This window comes from Chroicocephalus ridibundus, chromosome 6, assembly GCF_963924245.1.
Source record: "Chroicocephalus ridibundus chromosome 6, bChrRid1.1, whole genome shotgun sequence".
Lineage (NCBI taxonomy): Eukaryota > Metazoa > Chordata > Aves > Charadriiformes > Laridae > Chroicocephalus > Chroicocephalus ridibundus.
In genome coordinates this window covers 39251173-39265290 of record NC_086289.1, presented here as the reverse complement: position 1 = coordinate 39265290, position 14118 = coordinate 39251173, and the positions used below count along the sequence as shown (strand labels likewise).

General features: G+C 39.1%; 1 protein-coding gene across 20 annotated transcripts in view; it reads right to left on the bottom strand.

The window, feature by feature from the left end:
- PCDH15 (protocadherin related 15) overlaps positions 1-14118 on the bottom strand; it is an 811115-nt gene that overhangs the window by 550167 nt on the left and 246830 nt on the right. The window contains exon 4 of one of the 20 annotated variants that reach the window (XM_063340175.1): positions 8454-8526. The exons of the other annotated variants lie outside the window; for them this stretch is intronic. The gene's annotated coding sequence lies outside the window, so the exon portion shown is untranslated. The remainder of the gene's footprint in view (positions 1-8453; positions 8527-14118) is intronic. 20 annotated transcript variants of the gene reach the window in all.

Here is a 14118-nt window from a genome sequence, read left to right as displayed (position 1 = left end):
AACTTTCAGGGAACCACACAAACGTATCAGAATGCCTGGATTTCCTCATGAATTAGGTATATATAATACTACCTTGAGAGCACTTTCTGAATGCAGCATCTCCTCATTTTCAAAAAAACTGAAGGAAGAAATTAAAATTAATTAAATCTGCTTTTGTATTAATCAGGTTTTGTAGACTGGTTTTTCCTAAATAACATTATTTCGCAAGTGTAGTAATGAAAGCACCTCAGAGAGAAAGCAAATGGCACTAACTGTGCAGAGAAGCCATGAGAAGAAACATCCAGCAAGCTTACAAGATCCTAAATGAGAAAACTTTTTCTTCAATGCCCAACATACCTAGTCTAATTTAAAAAAACGTATTTACAGAATTAAGATAGAGAAGCTTATTTTAAGTAATAAATTCTCACTACACAATATAATGACCACAAACATTTTGAGGTGGCTAACTTTAAAAAATAATTACCTAATTCTAAAGTCACAGTCTGCAGTCATTTATTTTTGGGAGCGTGGTTGTAATTACATATATCCTTTTTTTAAAGTTCTCGTAGATTTGATAACTTAGCTTTGCCTTGTCAAATTTCAACAATGACCCACTGAACTTTTAAATACTGAACCCAGGAAGCACGTTCTCAATGCCAGCTGCTCGTGTGATCAATGCTGTGATCTATAACATCAGCTCTGTTTTGTCACTGTAACAGAATAACATTGCAGGTGGTTTTTTTCAGGCAGGGTCAATTTCACACCTGGTTTCAGCTCTGCTTTCAAATCATCAATATAATTTACATGGAAACCTGCCAGCGCAGAAAGCCATACTTGTACACATTTCGGTAAAATATTCTGTGGCTTATTTATCCTTATAGACATAAATACATAAAGACAAACTTGAATGGCTATCACTGTTGAGATGTCTCTGTACTTTCAAAGAAAGCTAAATAACGTAACTCTGGACACCCCCTCACCAACACCCTCCCACCCCCCAGTTTTTAGACACATCACTTACTAGGTTATTTCCTCTTCACTTAACAGATACGATACAACTTGCAATGACCTCCTCTACAGCACTCATGACCATGAAGCCTTCTTCCAGTCCTAGAAAAACATTCTGTTGACCTGGTTCCTTGCTCATTTATTCTGACGTGTGATATCAGGACAGCTTATTTTCTCATTTCAGATAACACACACTCTTAGAATACGTTTTCATGACGAGTCATAATCACTTGGGTTTGCATTTGTTTTCTACTTATAGTAAGGAGTGTGGCACTTTCCAAGCTTGTCACCTGTGGATATACAGTTCTGTGCACATACAGCACACAGCATACAAAATACAGCTTCCTTGCTGTGCTTGCTGATTAAAAGTTTAAAGGCTGTTACTGGTATGGGGGGTTGGAAAGAAAGATTTGCCGTAATATAGAAATAGCAAAATGACTGGAATTAGCCATATAAAAGCATGCTTTCTCCCCCCATTTATAACATTTCCAATTGTACTCCTGAAGCTTGATACTATAGGTAAACAAAGCTGTAAAATATTAACTACATTCATTAGGGCACACAGAAGAACGTTTCATATGACAGGCCAACTAAGCAAACGGAATTGAAATTTCACCTTTAAAATGCAGCAGATGCTGTGTGCTACCGAAACAGATCCACAAGAAAATTTCATGCTGGGAAACAGCTGGCTAAAATTCCATAGTTGTCATCTTTTGTAGAAAAGTTTGCCTCAACCAGCAGATCGGAAATGCACTCAAACCTACCTAAGCTGCAAGTGTTAGTTGTTCACATTCAACTCAAAGAGCTGCAAATGGATGCACCCAGCTGAAGAAAAAAACGCACAGAAATCAATCCTCAGTACTATCTCTAAAATCCTCTCTCCATTATAAAGCAAACCAAATCAAGCCATGCAAATCAGAAGTTGGAATAATATTGTCAAAATATCATCTTGCAGAAACACAGACAGTATACAGCTGAAATGCAGAGTTTTGATGCTACAATCAAGATTGAGGCCAGGACGCACACTCTAGAAAGTGTTTTCACAGAGCAGATTACCGATATACAGCTAACATGACCCAGTCTTTACCGAAGTTGTTCAACAAAGCATAACACTAAACCAACAAAAATAAAAATTGCCTTGAAATGAACAAATTGTACAAGCAGCCTTTCTCCTCCTTCACGAATTTTTCAGGGAAGCCAACTGAGAGAATTAAGCGTCCACACATGCCAGCACCCACCTGCAGTCACTGCTGCACTGAAAGGATCTTCTACAGCATTTCCACAGACTGAAAACAGTAGGTGTTTTTGTTACTTCAGAGTCTGAGCTTTCCGGCTCTTTTTTTTTTTTTTTTTTTTTTTTTTTTATTAACAGAGAGTACCTAAATTACAGAATTTCATTACAGTACTTCTATTTTCAATGAGATCAGTAAGTATTCTCAGACTCCTGTGATTAAATTTAGGAATAGCATAAAATATTTGAAGTACTCATTCTCACAATGTTTTCTTCTATATCAAAAGGAAAAATGATGAGTTCAGTGAAGTAAATTTTATGCAGGTACACTAGAAGGCCACAACATTTAAAGATGACCTTTGCAATGGATGAAGAGCCAAGATATCTGGATTCTGTTCCCAGCCCTTACAGAGATGAGGCTTCTGGCAGCTCTTATTTCATCTCTAATTGCCTGCCCACTGTAAAAATTAGGAAGTTTTATTTATATCTGGTAAAGCACTAGTACTACCTGCCCCAGCAAAGTACACGTAAAGTCACCTGAAGGACTGTCTGGAAGATCCATAGAGGTCCCAAATTTCAAACCACTGCAACTTGCCAGGAGCGAGGAAGAAAAACACTACAGGAAGTAGGACACTTGTAAAACACTTAGTTAAAGGTCAGGTTTACAGAAGTCTGTAGTACTAGGAAGACAAACTCAAAAGTGACTTCCTGAAAACTCCTGTAAGTGCTAGGCAGCAGCCACATGGGCCTGTGTCTCATAAGCACATTATTTTATTTCAAAGTGCTTTCATTGCCTACAGCTCTATCACATCCCACGCCTCAGGACACGTCAGTTGTGACTAAGCTCACAGATAGGCCCTGGAGAAGCAAAACTTGAGATCCTTGTGTGTCTCCTTGAGATGATCAATCCTGTCTTTAGAAAGATTAGTGTGTAGCTCTACAATCAGGTTCTAGAGAAAATGCACTAGTATTTGACATTTTGTCTTAAAACATTGCTGCTCCTGAGCCTTGTCATAGGGTAAAAGTAAGACTATCAGAGCCTTCTCCCAGAAAGTGGAAGACGGGTTCAGTTTCTCATTTTCCCTGAAGAGGTTCAAAGGCACAACTCCCATTCCCTTGTCAGTGAAGCCACCTTCAACGTTTCAATTTGATGATGTCCTTATCACTATAAAGCGAAATCTTCTGCTCAGGAAATAAAAAGGGAATGGAAGAGGGAATATGGGTTTCAAGTAAATATACAAACCCCTCTCCTCTATTTTGATTGCCATAGCTTTCACTCAAAAGTGATCTTTTCTGTTTTGCTGAATGAGAAAAACAATGGAAAATAGGCACATGTTCTATCTTAAAAAAAAAATAATAATCAGAACCGTTAAGAGTGAGTGATTCAAATAGCGTAACAGTCAAAGCTGAATTGTCCTTCAGATGTCTACTCAAAATTTTCCCAACAGCTTTCATTTCTTCACAATATTTAAGATGAAAGAAATGCAACAAATTGTTCTTATACTGACAGGGAAAGAGAATACGTCCTGAACCACTCGCTCAGTAATAAAGTGGGTGTGACAACCTTCCCATCCCCTCATATTTTCCACTTTTTCTTGCAATGTAGCTACATTTTTTTTCCTCTACTTGAGCTTCTTTTTGGCTAGACAAACACTTTGTTGTGAAACAAAAAACATGACTAGAAAGGACTATCACACCACAGTCAATGTCTCCTAAGCTAAACATATGTAACCTCCAAGGTGAAAACTGCCCATGTTACAGAGATTTCAGCTTTCCAAATACAAATACGCCAATAAATGCACATATTTCAAAGAGAACCAAGCAAAAAGGATGACTGCCACGGGTAAGAAACACAAGAAACACAAAGTTTCCAATACACTTTTTGCAATCACTTCATTTTAACCAGCCAGTATCTCTTTTGCAGAGGAAAAGAAGAAAAACCTACAGAAATATCAACCTTTCACAAGCGTTACAAAAGTAACTTTCTAGTAACGTGCTTCAATGCCATTTTTATTGACTACATCCTTTAGAACAGGATTCTCCAAACAGCAACCCAACTCCAAGAGAATTACACAAACGTGTAGGTAGCTTAAAAGAAAAATTAAAAAATACAGACCGTATCGTAGGTCCTGACACAAGCCTGCATAGCAGAATTCTTCCTAAACACATCATGTCAGGTTTTTTTTTGGTCACAGGTTCCCAAATATTCCTGTTTATTTCCCAGATCTGTTTTTAAAAACTACGCACTCATCTGAATGCAGCAATTTTGCACAGAAAAGACTTATCTCTGTCTGAAATACTATGCTAGTCCTTCCAGCAACAACTGCATGCTTAAACACAGCATGATTTTATCAAACACTGCCAGTTTTTAAATAATTATACTCTGGAAGAACCTTGTTACTATTACACTACTCAACCAATTTTAAGCAACATAAATGTTAAAAATGAAATAACCACTAGATTTTAAATTTGCAGCTGATTTTAGATTTTTGCATGGAGTGGGTGCTCCTAAATTTATGAACTGCATTTATTGATTTCAAGTATACAAAGAACCAAGCCTCCTCCCTTCCTGCTGATATTCATAAAACTGCATTCAGGATCTCCTTTAAGTCTGCTTATGTTGTACAACACTCTTGCAAGGCAACTCTTTAGTTCCCTCTTTTGTCTACAGAACAATCGATAGAAGATTCCTGGAGGGAAACACTGTGAAGTAAAGGCATACTTTTATGAACGCTCGTTAAAGCTGGCTGTGTTACTACAGGAGATTTCTTATGAAGAAAAGGGAAAGAATATTATTGCTCCCTATCTGCAAAGGCAAAATGTAACCTTACGAGGGTATATAACAAAAGAAACGATACAGATATTCTGAATTTGACCTGTTAATATCCAAAGTTCAAAACGCTCAGTTAATTTGTCTCACTTCCTCCCAATGCAGAAGTACCCCTGTTTCTTTTAAACCAAAGTATAAAGACACAGAAATTCTGGGCTGGCAGAGTCTTAAGTGACTGAGCAAAGGAGCAAGAGGCAGCGCTGCTCAGCGGATGAGCAGCTTTGCCTGCGACTCTGCAGAACACCTTGCCCCCACGTGCCTATTCACAGCCTGCCAGTGCACATCCTGATTCAAATCCTACTAAATGATGATGAATGATCAGTCTGGGTCTACACTGTAAACAATAACAACAACTGAAAAGGAAGGATACCACGGTGATGAGACCTACATCACCACGTAGCCAGGACAGTGCTGTCTCCAACACAACTGTCCACTCGAGGCAGAGAGGTAGACGGTACCCTCCATCCACCAAGCTCAAAATCTTTGATAAGAAGCGTAACTTTTACTGTCTGCAGGTAGCTTCTGCTACACTATTCTTTAGCAGAAGTACTAGTACATTTTTCTTCATTTTTTCCTTCGCTTACAATGTCCCTCTTCTTTTCCTGCGGGGATATAGCTCTGCTAGTACATTTTCATTTACTGAGCCCAAGTCAAGGATTGCTGAGACAAATGTATTTAGAAATAGAAAGTGTTACTCTATTCGCCATTGCTAAAAGATCAAGCACACAAAATATACACACACTTAGCTTTTGAAGGTACACCAGCTTCTTGAACATCAATGTTATTGCTTAAAATTGCTGCACTTCCTGCAAACCCAAGAACCAAGACTGGAAGAAGTTAGCAGACACAGTTTTTCCCTCACTGGTGTACCTTGGGCTTTTGAAAGCATAGTGCCTAGAACTGGCACCGAGACTACCCTGTAAGATCAATCAGGCTCTGATCCCACAGGAACAACCATGCATGGGCTCTGCTGAGACTGATAGGAAAAGGAAAACACCTAAATCAGCTCCGATTCAATGTTGCTGGGTCGCCCTGGGACCAGAACAATGACACTCACAGACCCAGCCGCGGAAGGAACAGACTCCCACTGTGACCAGGCCAAGCCAGTATCACCACCACGAGCAGGTGCCTTGCACAGCACTGTGTCATTGCCCCATCTACATCTATCAACGTGATGCACATGAAGAAACGCTAACCCTGGAGGCTTAACTGGCATCAGATACAGCACTGTGTGGACAGAAGGAAGGATGGGAGATGTTTGTCAGTAGTGTTTGCAGCCCAGAAAGATGAGATTTTTCTCTAGCTGCCCCCTCAGGCTGCCCACTCTCTCCCCAGCACATCAAGGTTCACCTGTAAAAAAAAAGACGCAGGATAGGACAAGCATTAGGAATGGAAGTTGTGCCATCAGGGTACGTTTCCCAGCCCTATTTAACAAGATTAGGCTGGCCCTATGCATGTGCTACTCCTGTCCCCAAGGACAGTGCGATCACAAACTTTACATTTGTACAGCCATCACTTCGCTGGCCACAAATTGAGAAAACAGAACTCAACTCACTGCCAAATTAATCACAGAACACTGAGGCAGCGTGTCAAAACAAACAGACAAGCAAACAAAAACACAGACCCAATTAAAAACAAAGCAGAACACTTCAAAATCACATGGAGCACATCCAAGCCGCATGAAAGAACTACTAAATACGTATATAAAGGTATAAAATGAAGTTAATTTTACTTAAGCATTATTAAGAGCACTTGAATTCAATTTTATTAGCACAGTGTCTTGATGGACATACACTAATTTACTTACAATTTACATTACTATCAAAACTCTTGTATTTTCTTCATGCAATACTTTATTCTGCTAGTCAAATAGCAACTTCTTGATGCATGGACACATAGCTTATACTAGGTTTTTGTGTTAAAAAGGATATTTTTTACTATAATATTTTTTCTTTTATAATAAAATTGCCTAAAAAAAAGACAGCAGAAGAAGAAAAAAAGAAATCCTCAAGGACAGTAAAAAGCATTGTGGTCACCAAGGTGCGAGTAGGAAAAAGCAAGGCTACCGGCTGTCATGCTGTCGGTACCAATGGGAGTCAGCGCTGAAGGAAGAGCACCTCTCTCACTTCAGCTCTTCCCTGAAACCAGCTGCACCGTTCCACAGCCGCGCTTCCAACATCCAGTCAGGCTTCAGGCTCCTAATATTCCTTAAATGACCGTGACAAGATGCTGGGGAAGAGTGGACCCCATATAGTGAAAGATGGAAGATTAAAAATAATACATGCCTTTTTTCCTCGACATTATCGGCAGTTACGTCTTTCAAAGCTCATCATGGATGTCAAACCAGAAGATACTTCAAACATCCTTGACTGCCTTTTGGAAGGTAATTAGGCTGATGTCTTACGAGAGTAACATATTGTGATACATTGCTAAATGCACAGCTCCACAGTGGTGTGCGGTCTACAATGTCTTTCAGACCTGCCCTGTTTAGTATGAATTATTTTCTGTGCTCTGAAGAAAAAAAATGGTGTGGGCTTTCCAGCTCATTAGCAAATTGGATTTCTGTGAACAACTTTAATTGTAAGAATTTCTGTATTCCCTTTGCATTTCAGTATGCCCTCACAATTCACCTGTTTGTCAACCTTGTTCACACAAATGAGAACACACGTACGCTGTTAACATCTATGATCATCTGTTATAGGCACACAACTCTGATGCAGCAGCCACAGTCATCAAAATAATAAATAATAAAGGGAGGAATAATAAAAAAGAGAAACCAAAAACCACAAACACACAAGCAGAAAAAAGAAAAAAGGGGGGGGGGGGAAGGAAGGAAAACCATCCTGAGAATAACAGGTTGTTTACCACAGTAAAACGAGTGAAAAAAAAAGAAAAAAAATCCACTATTTCTGCCTATTGGCTTCAATTACAGGAAAGGGAAGAGAGCACTTGAGATCTTGGAGCTTCACAAAATGTTCTAAATATCAAGATGATCAAATCGACATCCATGCCAGGTGTTTTGCCACAGCTTATTTTAGCCAACATTCTTCTAGAAACACTAAGAGGTGATGACCCTGATGGTGATATACCCAGGGGATATCAGAGAAGCATGGTTTACTTCTGTAACAGAGGCAGTTTGGAAGAAAATACAGTACTGTGCAGGACTGCACAGAGAACAAGTAGGGAGTGACAATTCAAGCCATGTACGCTCTGACAGCTTAACACAAAATCCTCCAGTCAACCGCTTTTTTTTTTTTGCATAGAGAGAGAAAGATTTGAAAGTGTCACTTCAAGTTGGATAAATAGAAGGCAAAAAATATCCTGCTTAGGACAAGCTCCTTTTTGGTTCAGACAAAAATATTGCATCATCCTCTTCCCAGAGGAGCAAACGAGTCAAAAGCTTACCAGACAGATTCCTTGGGATTCTACACCTCTGGGATAGCAGCAAGCCTTCACAGCAGATCCGTCACCTTCCCTGCTAAAAAAAGAAAAAGCAGGGCAAAAGAGGGTGAAAGAAACAAACAAACAAAAAAAATCTTGTCTCGAGTCGACCACATGTGGTAAAACGGCTTCTTGAAGCCCACAGATGTCCTGAGCCGCAGCAGCAGGCCCTCTTCTGCCCAATGCATTGCAGAGGAGGAAGAAAAGCCCAAACGCTGATGCTGAGAAAAGATGTTGGGAGCTGTTTTCTCTCAGGTGATTCAGTGTATTCCTGTACTGCATGGAAGGTGCAATGCCCCCTGCTCATGAAGGGAGGTGGAGCTCACATATCTTCCTCCACATGGGGCACAGCCCTTCTCTGGGGCTCTGCAGGGCCTGTTTGTGACAGAGGGTGATAACTACCAACACCAAGCTCCTGCTCGTATTATTAAAAAAATGCCTTCTGTTGTTTTGCTGTCAATGAGTTCCTTCATACTCCTAAAAAGCATTTGTTACTGACAGGAACAACCAAATGCTGGAAGATGAGAATTAGCTTTCATGAGTGACTCTTGTTAGGAAGAATTTAATTATTTGTATCGCAAACACTCACTTAAAGAGCACCCAAACAGACAACTCTGAAATCCCAGACACTTCATGGGGCTAGAGGGAGCAAATGCAGGTTGCTTCACTCGCAGTGGGGAAAACCTGTTGCAGATCTGCGTCCCTCTTTCATACAACGAACAAAGGAGGGAAGCAATTCAAAGAGACAAATATAAAAATATCGCTGAATTGTATGTGACATATTTCAAGGCTCAGTCAAATCTCTTTTCACTTAGGTATAAAAAAACCATAGAGAAATTCTCATAATCTCAAAATGAAAAACCCAGTGTTATCATGTTTCTTGATCACCCGTGACATTCAAAAATGCTGCCTGTTTGAGATCCCATCAAAAGTTTCTTTAGCCTATATTCTTTCAAAAGTACACTTCAACATTTAGTGGCAGCTTTATGAATCTGAAAATTTTATCTGTTTTCGCAAGCTAGCCATTTTGAAACAGAAATTCCAAGCACACTTTTGGGATAATATCAAATGTGCGTAATGAGTTTAATTTTATGAAGTGATTCCTATTTATTTCCCCCCTCAGGAACCTATAATTTACCAAAACCTTTCTTCAACCAAAGTCTTCCATGTCAGTTATGTACAGAGATGGTCGTTAATCTTCTATACTGTGTGCCAACAGACCACACACTCATCACTGACAAAGCGAGACTGAACTTTAACAGGCTTTCAGCTGGAGCAGAGAGGATACTATTCATTAATACTCAATACTACCAGAGTTACAGTCCCTATTCACTATAGTTCAAAATGGATGTGTTGCTCCGAACGGCAGAAGGAAACATCACTCAGCACCTCCTCCCCAGTCCAGCTCTGCCATGGCAGGCACTTTCCCGCAGCACCAACACTCATTGAGTTTCTTCTGCAAGGCTTTTGCTACCTGACCATGATTCACCTCTGGGAAGAACTGGAACAGGCTTGTGTTTTCATCAGCATGGTAGTGCCATGGCATGCAAAGGCAAACAGAAACTTTTCACAGTCACTCCTGAATGTGGAAGGCGAAAATTCACAGCACCTACTCATTTGACAGCGTTTGGATCGTCTCTCCACAAAGGTCCATTCCAAATCAACCAGTCTGGTTATGCTGGCACAAAATGTGTATCTGTAATTCACCAAACCCTCAGTTTTTAACTTGTAACTAAACCCTTATTACTTTTGGAAGATTCCTCCTCCCCCTCAAATATTGACTTTTTGAGGGAGCAAAAACAAAAAATACATTAAAAGAAATAATTTATTAAAACAAAAAAAATGCTACTCACTTAATGGAAAAGACCTAAGCCAAAATTTTGAGAAACTTAAACGCACAAAGGTTCTTACCTATGTAATTTGAAATTAAATATATCACCTAACAGTGGCAAACACCCTTAAAAGTATTGTGTTTCAGAAGTGCCCAGCACGTTGCAGTAGCAGCCCCAGCTTTAATACGGTGTACACAAGTGAGACAAATCAAACCGTGTCTCCTATAAGACTGCTGTATCTTGCCATGAATGCAGAGGATATATTGGGAGAGCATTTAATAAAAGGACTGTTAAGGAGAAAAGGAGGTTGAAAGCAGAGGAAGAGTGTGTATCTTAGGTATCAGAGTGTATATCTCGGCTCTTTCAAAGGAGGTCTGTACATTTTATCAGTGCTTTCAGAAGCAGCGCTTAACTTCCTTGGCAAAGAAAACCCTATTTGTCTCCGGTAGTAAATACACTGCAGGTTCAAAACTGGTTTTGGAAGTTTGTCCAAGTGAAGTTTTCCGGAATAAAAGGCATCAGTAAAAGCTCAGCAGCTTTAAAAGAGCAATGTCATTACTTTGCACGTGCAAGGCCTTGTGCGATGTATGAGGATTTACCCTCAAATCCTACTGACCTCACTCGATTCGTATACTCTCTGTAAGGGTGGGTATTTTGCACCCTCACAAAGTAGTATCTACGATACACTGTGCTAAACTCGCACAGAGCTTTCCTAGAAAAAACCCAACACCTTCCAATTAGATGCCCAACTTTTTTTTATTACTGCTGTTTCTGAAAGCTTTGCTAACATAATTTTTCCAAACCATAGCTCTATGGACATGCACCAGAATGCAACAGCACAGCTTCGTACTTTCACATATTTAAGTAAAACTAAGACATTTAGAAATTAAGAACTGAGCAAGCTACAATACACAAAAGAAATCCCTCTGTATTTACACATAAAGATGATTTATGCACACCTGCATAAGGAACACACACTGTGTAGTGATCAAAGCACCTGCTTGAAAATAATCCATTAAGGAAAAACGTCAACTGCAAAAAAAAGATGTTACAACTTCGCTTTACGCGGCCATAGGCCGAAAGCATCAGGAAGGAGCTGTGAAACACAGCTGGAGGTTTTTATGTAAAGCAGTGGACCATCTTTACATTTTGTTCCTCAGAAAATGATGAAAGGTCCCAAGGGGACAAATGCAGGCCTGGAACCCCACTGCCACCCCTAATGGGAACCGCATGGGGTCCCTCGAACAGCAGGGAAGTGGAGAACACTCACTGCTTGCCAGGACCACAGCTCTGCTGCCTGCAAACCTGTAGAAGGTGACTCCTCTGCAATATTTTATTGAACTTCATTCAAAGAATAATTGTGACTAGTAACTTTTAAGCAATGCTACTTTGTAAATCTAACTGGCTTCAGATGAATAGTCTGCATTTCTCAGTAAATGGCAAGGTCTTTACATTTTTAACTTCAGCATCATCAGTTTGCTCCCGTTCCCATTTGAAGTCAATTTCACAACTGCCATTGACTTCAGCAAGAATAGAATTAGATCCTAACATATTTGCATGTCAAATCTCTTTTCTTGCAGTTACAGTGTTTTCATCCATGACATCTGCAATTTAATGGTGCATTTTCTATGAAAAAGCAATGCCACATTTCTTTGAAAGGCAGCATCAATATAATAACATTGGCCAAAATAAGGGATATTAATACCAAAAAAAAAAAACAAACCCTACGCTTGCAGTAATGCAACTCTACAAGGCTTTCACTGATAATGAGAAAATAGTCCACACAGGGTTTTCTTTCACAAATTTCGAATAAATAAAATACTCTGAAGCCTACTAGAAGAACACTGGGAACAGGATACAGGCCAAAAGAAGTACAGACTCATGCACAGAGGAAACTTTAGGCGTGCTTCCAGCTTTGAACCTGTTGTAATCCCAGAGCAAGTCAACCAGAGACAGAATATTACTGTGGCTCAACATGCTACCAAATACCAAGGATATCTAACCCGAGCTACTGCCACTGCAGAAAGCAAGCTGGGAGAGGGCACCTAGCTTGGTGGTATTACCATAATGGAAACTATTATGATGCTGTAGGTAAGTGAAGTTAATCGGGTTACTTCATCCCCTGGTTTGGACAAAACACACAATACTTTTGAAATACACACACAACCTAAAACAAAACAGAAGGAGTCTTCCTTGTTCACAAAGAAATTAAATCACTTGGTACTGAACAGGATTCAACACCATTTCCAGTGTACCAGTTTCTTCATCAGAAACTTGGTCTGATCAGTTTAATTCATAAATATTGTAGAAGCAGCCCTTGAAGCATGCCTGAAGGGGAATCAACACACCAGATTAAACGAGAGCAACAAGTCACCATCATTGACAATGTGCAAAGTCATACATGTAATCCATTCATTTGAAGACATAGTGTATTTTAAATTAGTATGAAAAAAATGCTTCTGTTGCTTATGTACTACATCTTTAAGAAAAACAGTCATTTAAAAAGCTGTGCTAATTCATTAACTACCCATGCTTTCATGGCTAGAAGTCAAAACTTTGAGAGGCCTGTGCATGTATGTTTAATCTATCTCTCCAAGTTCCAGAATTTAGGAATGAATTTAAATCAGTTTGACATAGGGTTACCTCAAAACTATTTATTTTTTTATACATTAGCTTATTTTGTAGATTTACTTTCCTCAATCACTGAAAAAGTGCATCTGATTTGTCAGTGGTTTCCTCCTTCTACCTTTCCAACTAACCCCAGTCATTGCCTTGAATTGTAGAGGCACGCCACAGAACACCTCTTAAAGCAATTCTGCTGTTCATCTGAATTCACATGAACCATTTGCAAGATTAAAAATAAAATGTGAGATATTTCTGGATCACATATTGATCATTTAATTATTTTCCATTTTAACTGCATGCTATTTTTGGCACAGAATATTTATGTTGGCTGAACATCACAATTAATCTTCTAAAATATCTATATGTCAAAAGTCAATTATTCAAGTGACAGCATTAATGCTTACTTTCTTTTTTAATCATTATTAACTCTGAGGTTCTGATTTCAAAAAAGATATCTGAAAGCAGTAATATAGTCTTATTCACCAAAGCAATTTTCATCTTAGTATCTGTAGGTTGTGTTTTGATCCACTTCACAGTAATAAACGAACATTACTGTGCTGTTTATCAAGTTATACACATAAAATACAGAAATTCTCACAGTACTAGTTCTGAAACCCAGTGTACTTTAAAAGCTTTCTCCCCCTCCCATTATTAATATTACTCTCTATGTTTCTTCCTCACAACCTTTCTGTATAGGTGAGGGTGTCAGGCAGGCAGTTAAGACATCACTCTGGGTTATTCTGCTTGTTTCACCAGGATTTACAGCTTTGCAATTAAACCTGAGACAAATTATCTATTTAAAACTTATTTTCTCAGACCAATTCCCCATAAATCAGCAATACATGATGGGGAGGGAATTACCTGATTATTATGTATCCATAATCTGTTATCTAAACTATGTTAACTTTGGATGAAATTTAGGAAGTTTATTACTCTGATTAACAATTCCTTTAATTTCAGTCAATCCATGCTGCTTTGTTTTAACTACAATTATGGTATTAGAATGTCTTCATACACTGTGTGAGTGAACTGAAATAAATTATAATTACTACCACAGACAGAGCAAGCCTCTATATCCAATCCGCTTGTTTTGCATGACACTGATAGCACAAAGCAGGTGGAAAGTCAGTTTGTTCGGCTGGCAAGGGTAGGAGCAGATGGCATGCAAGGAA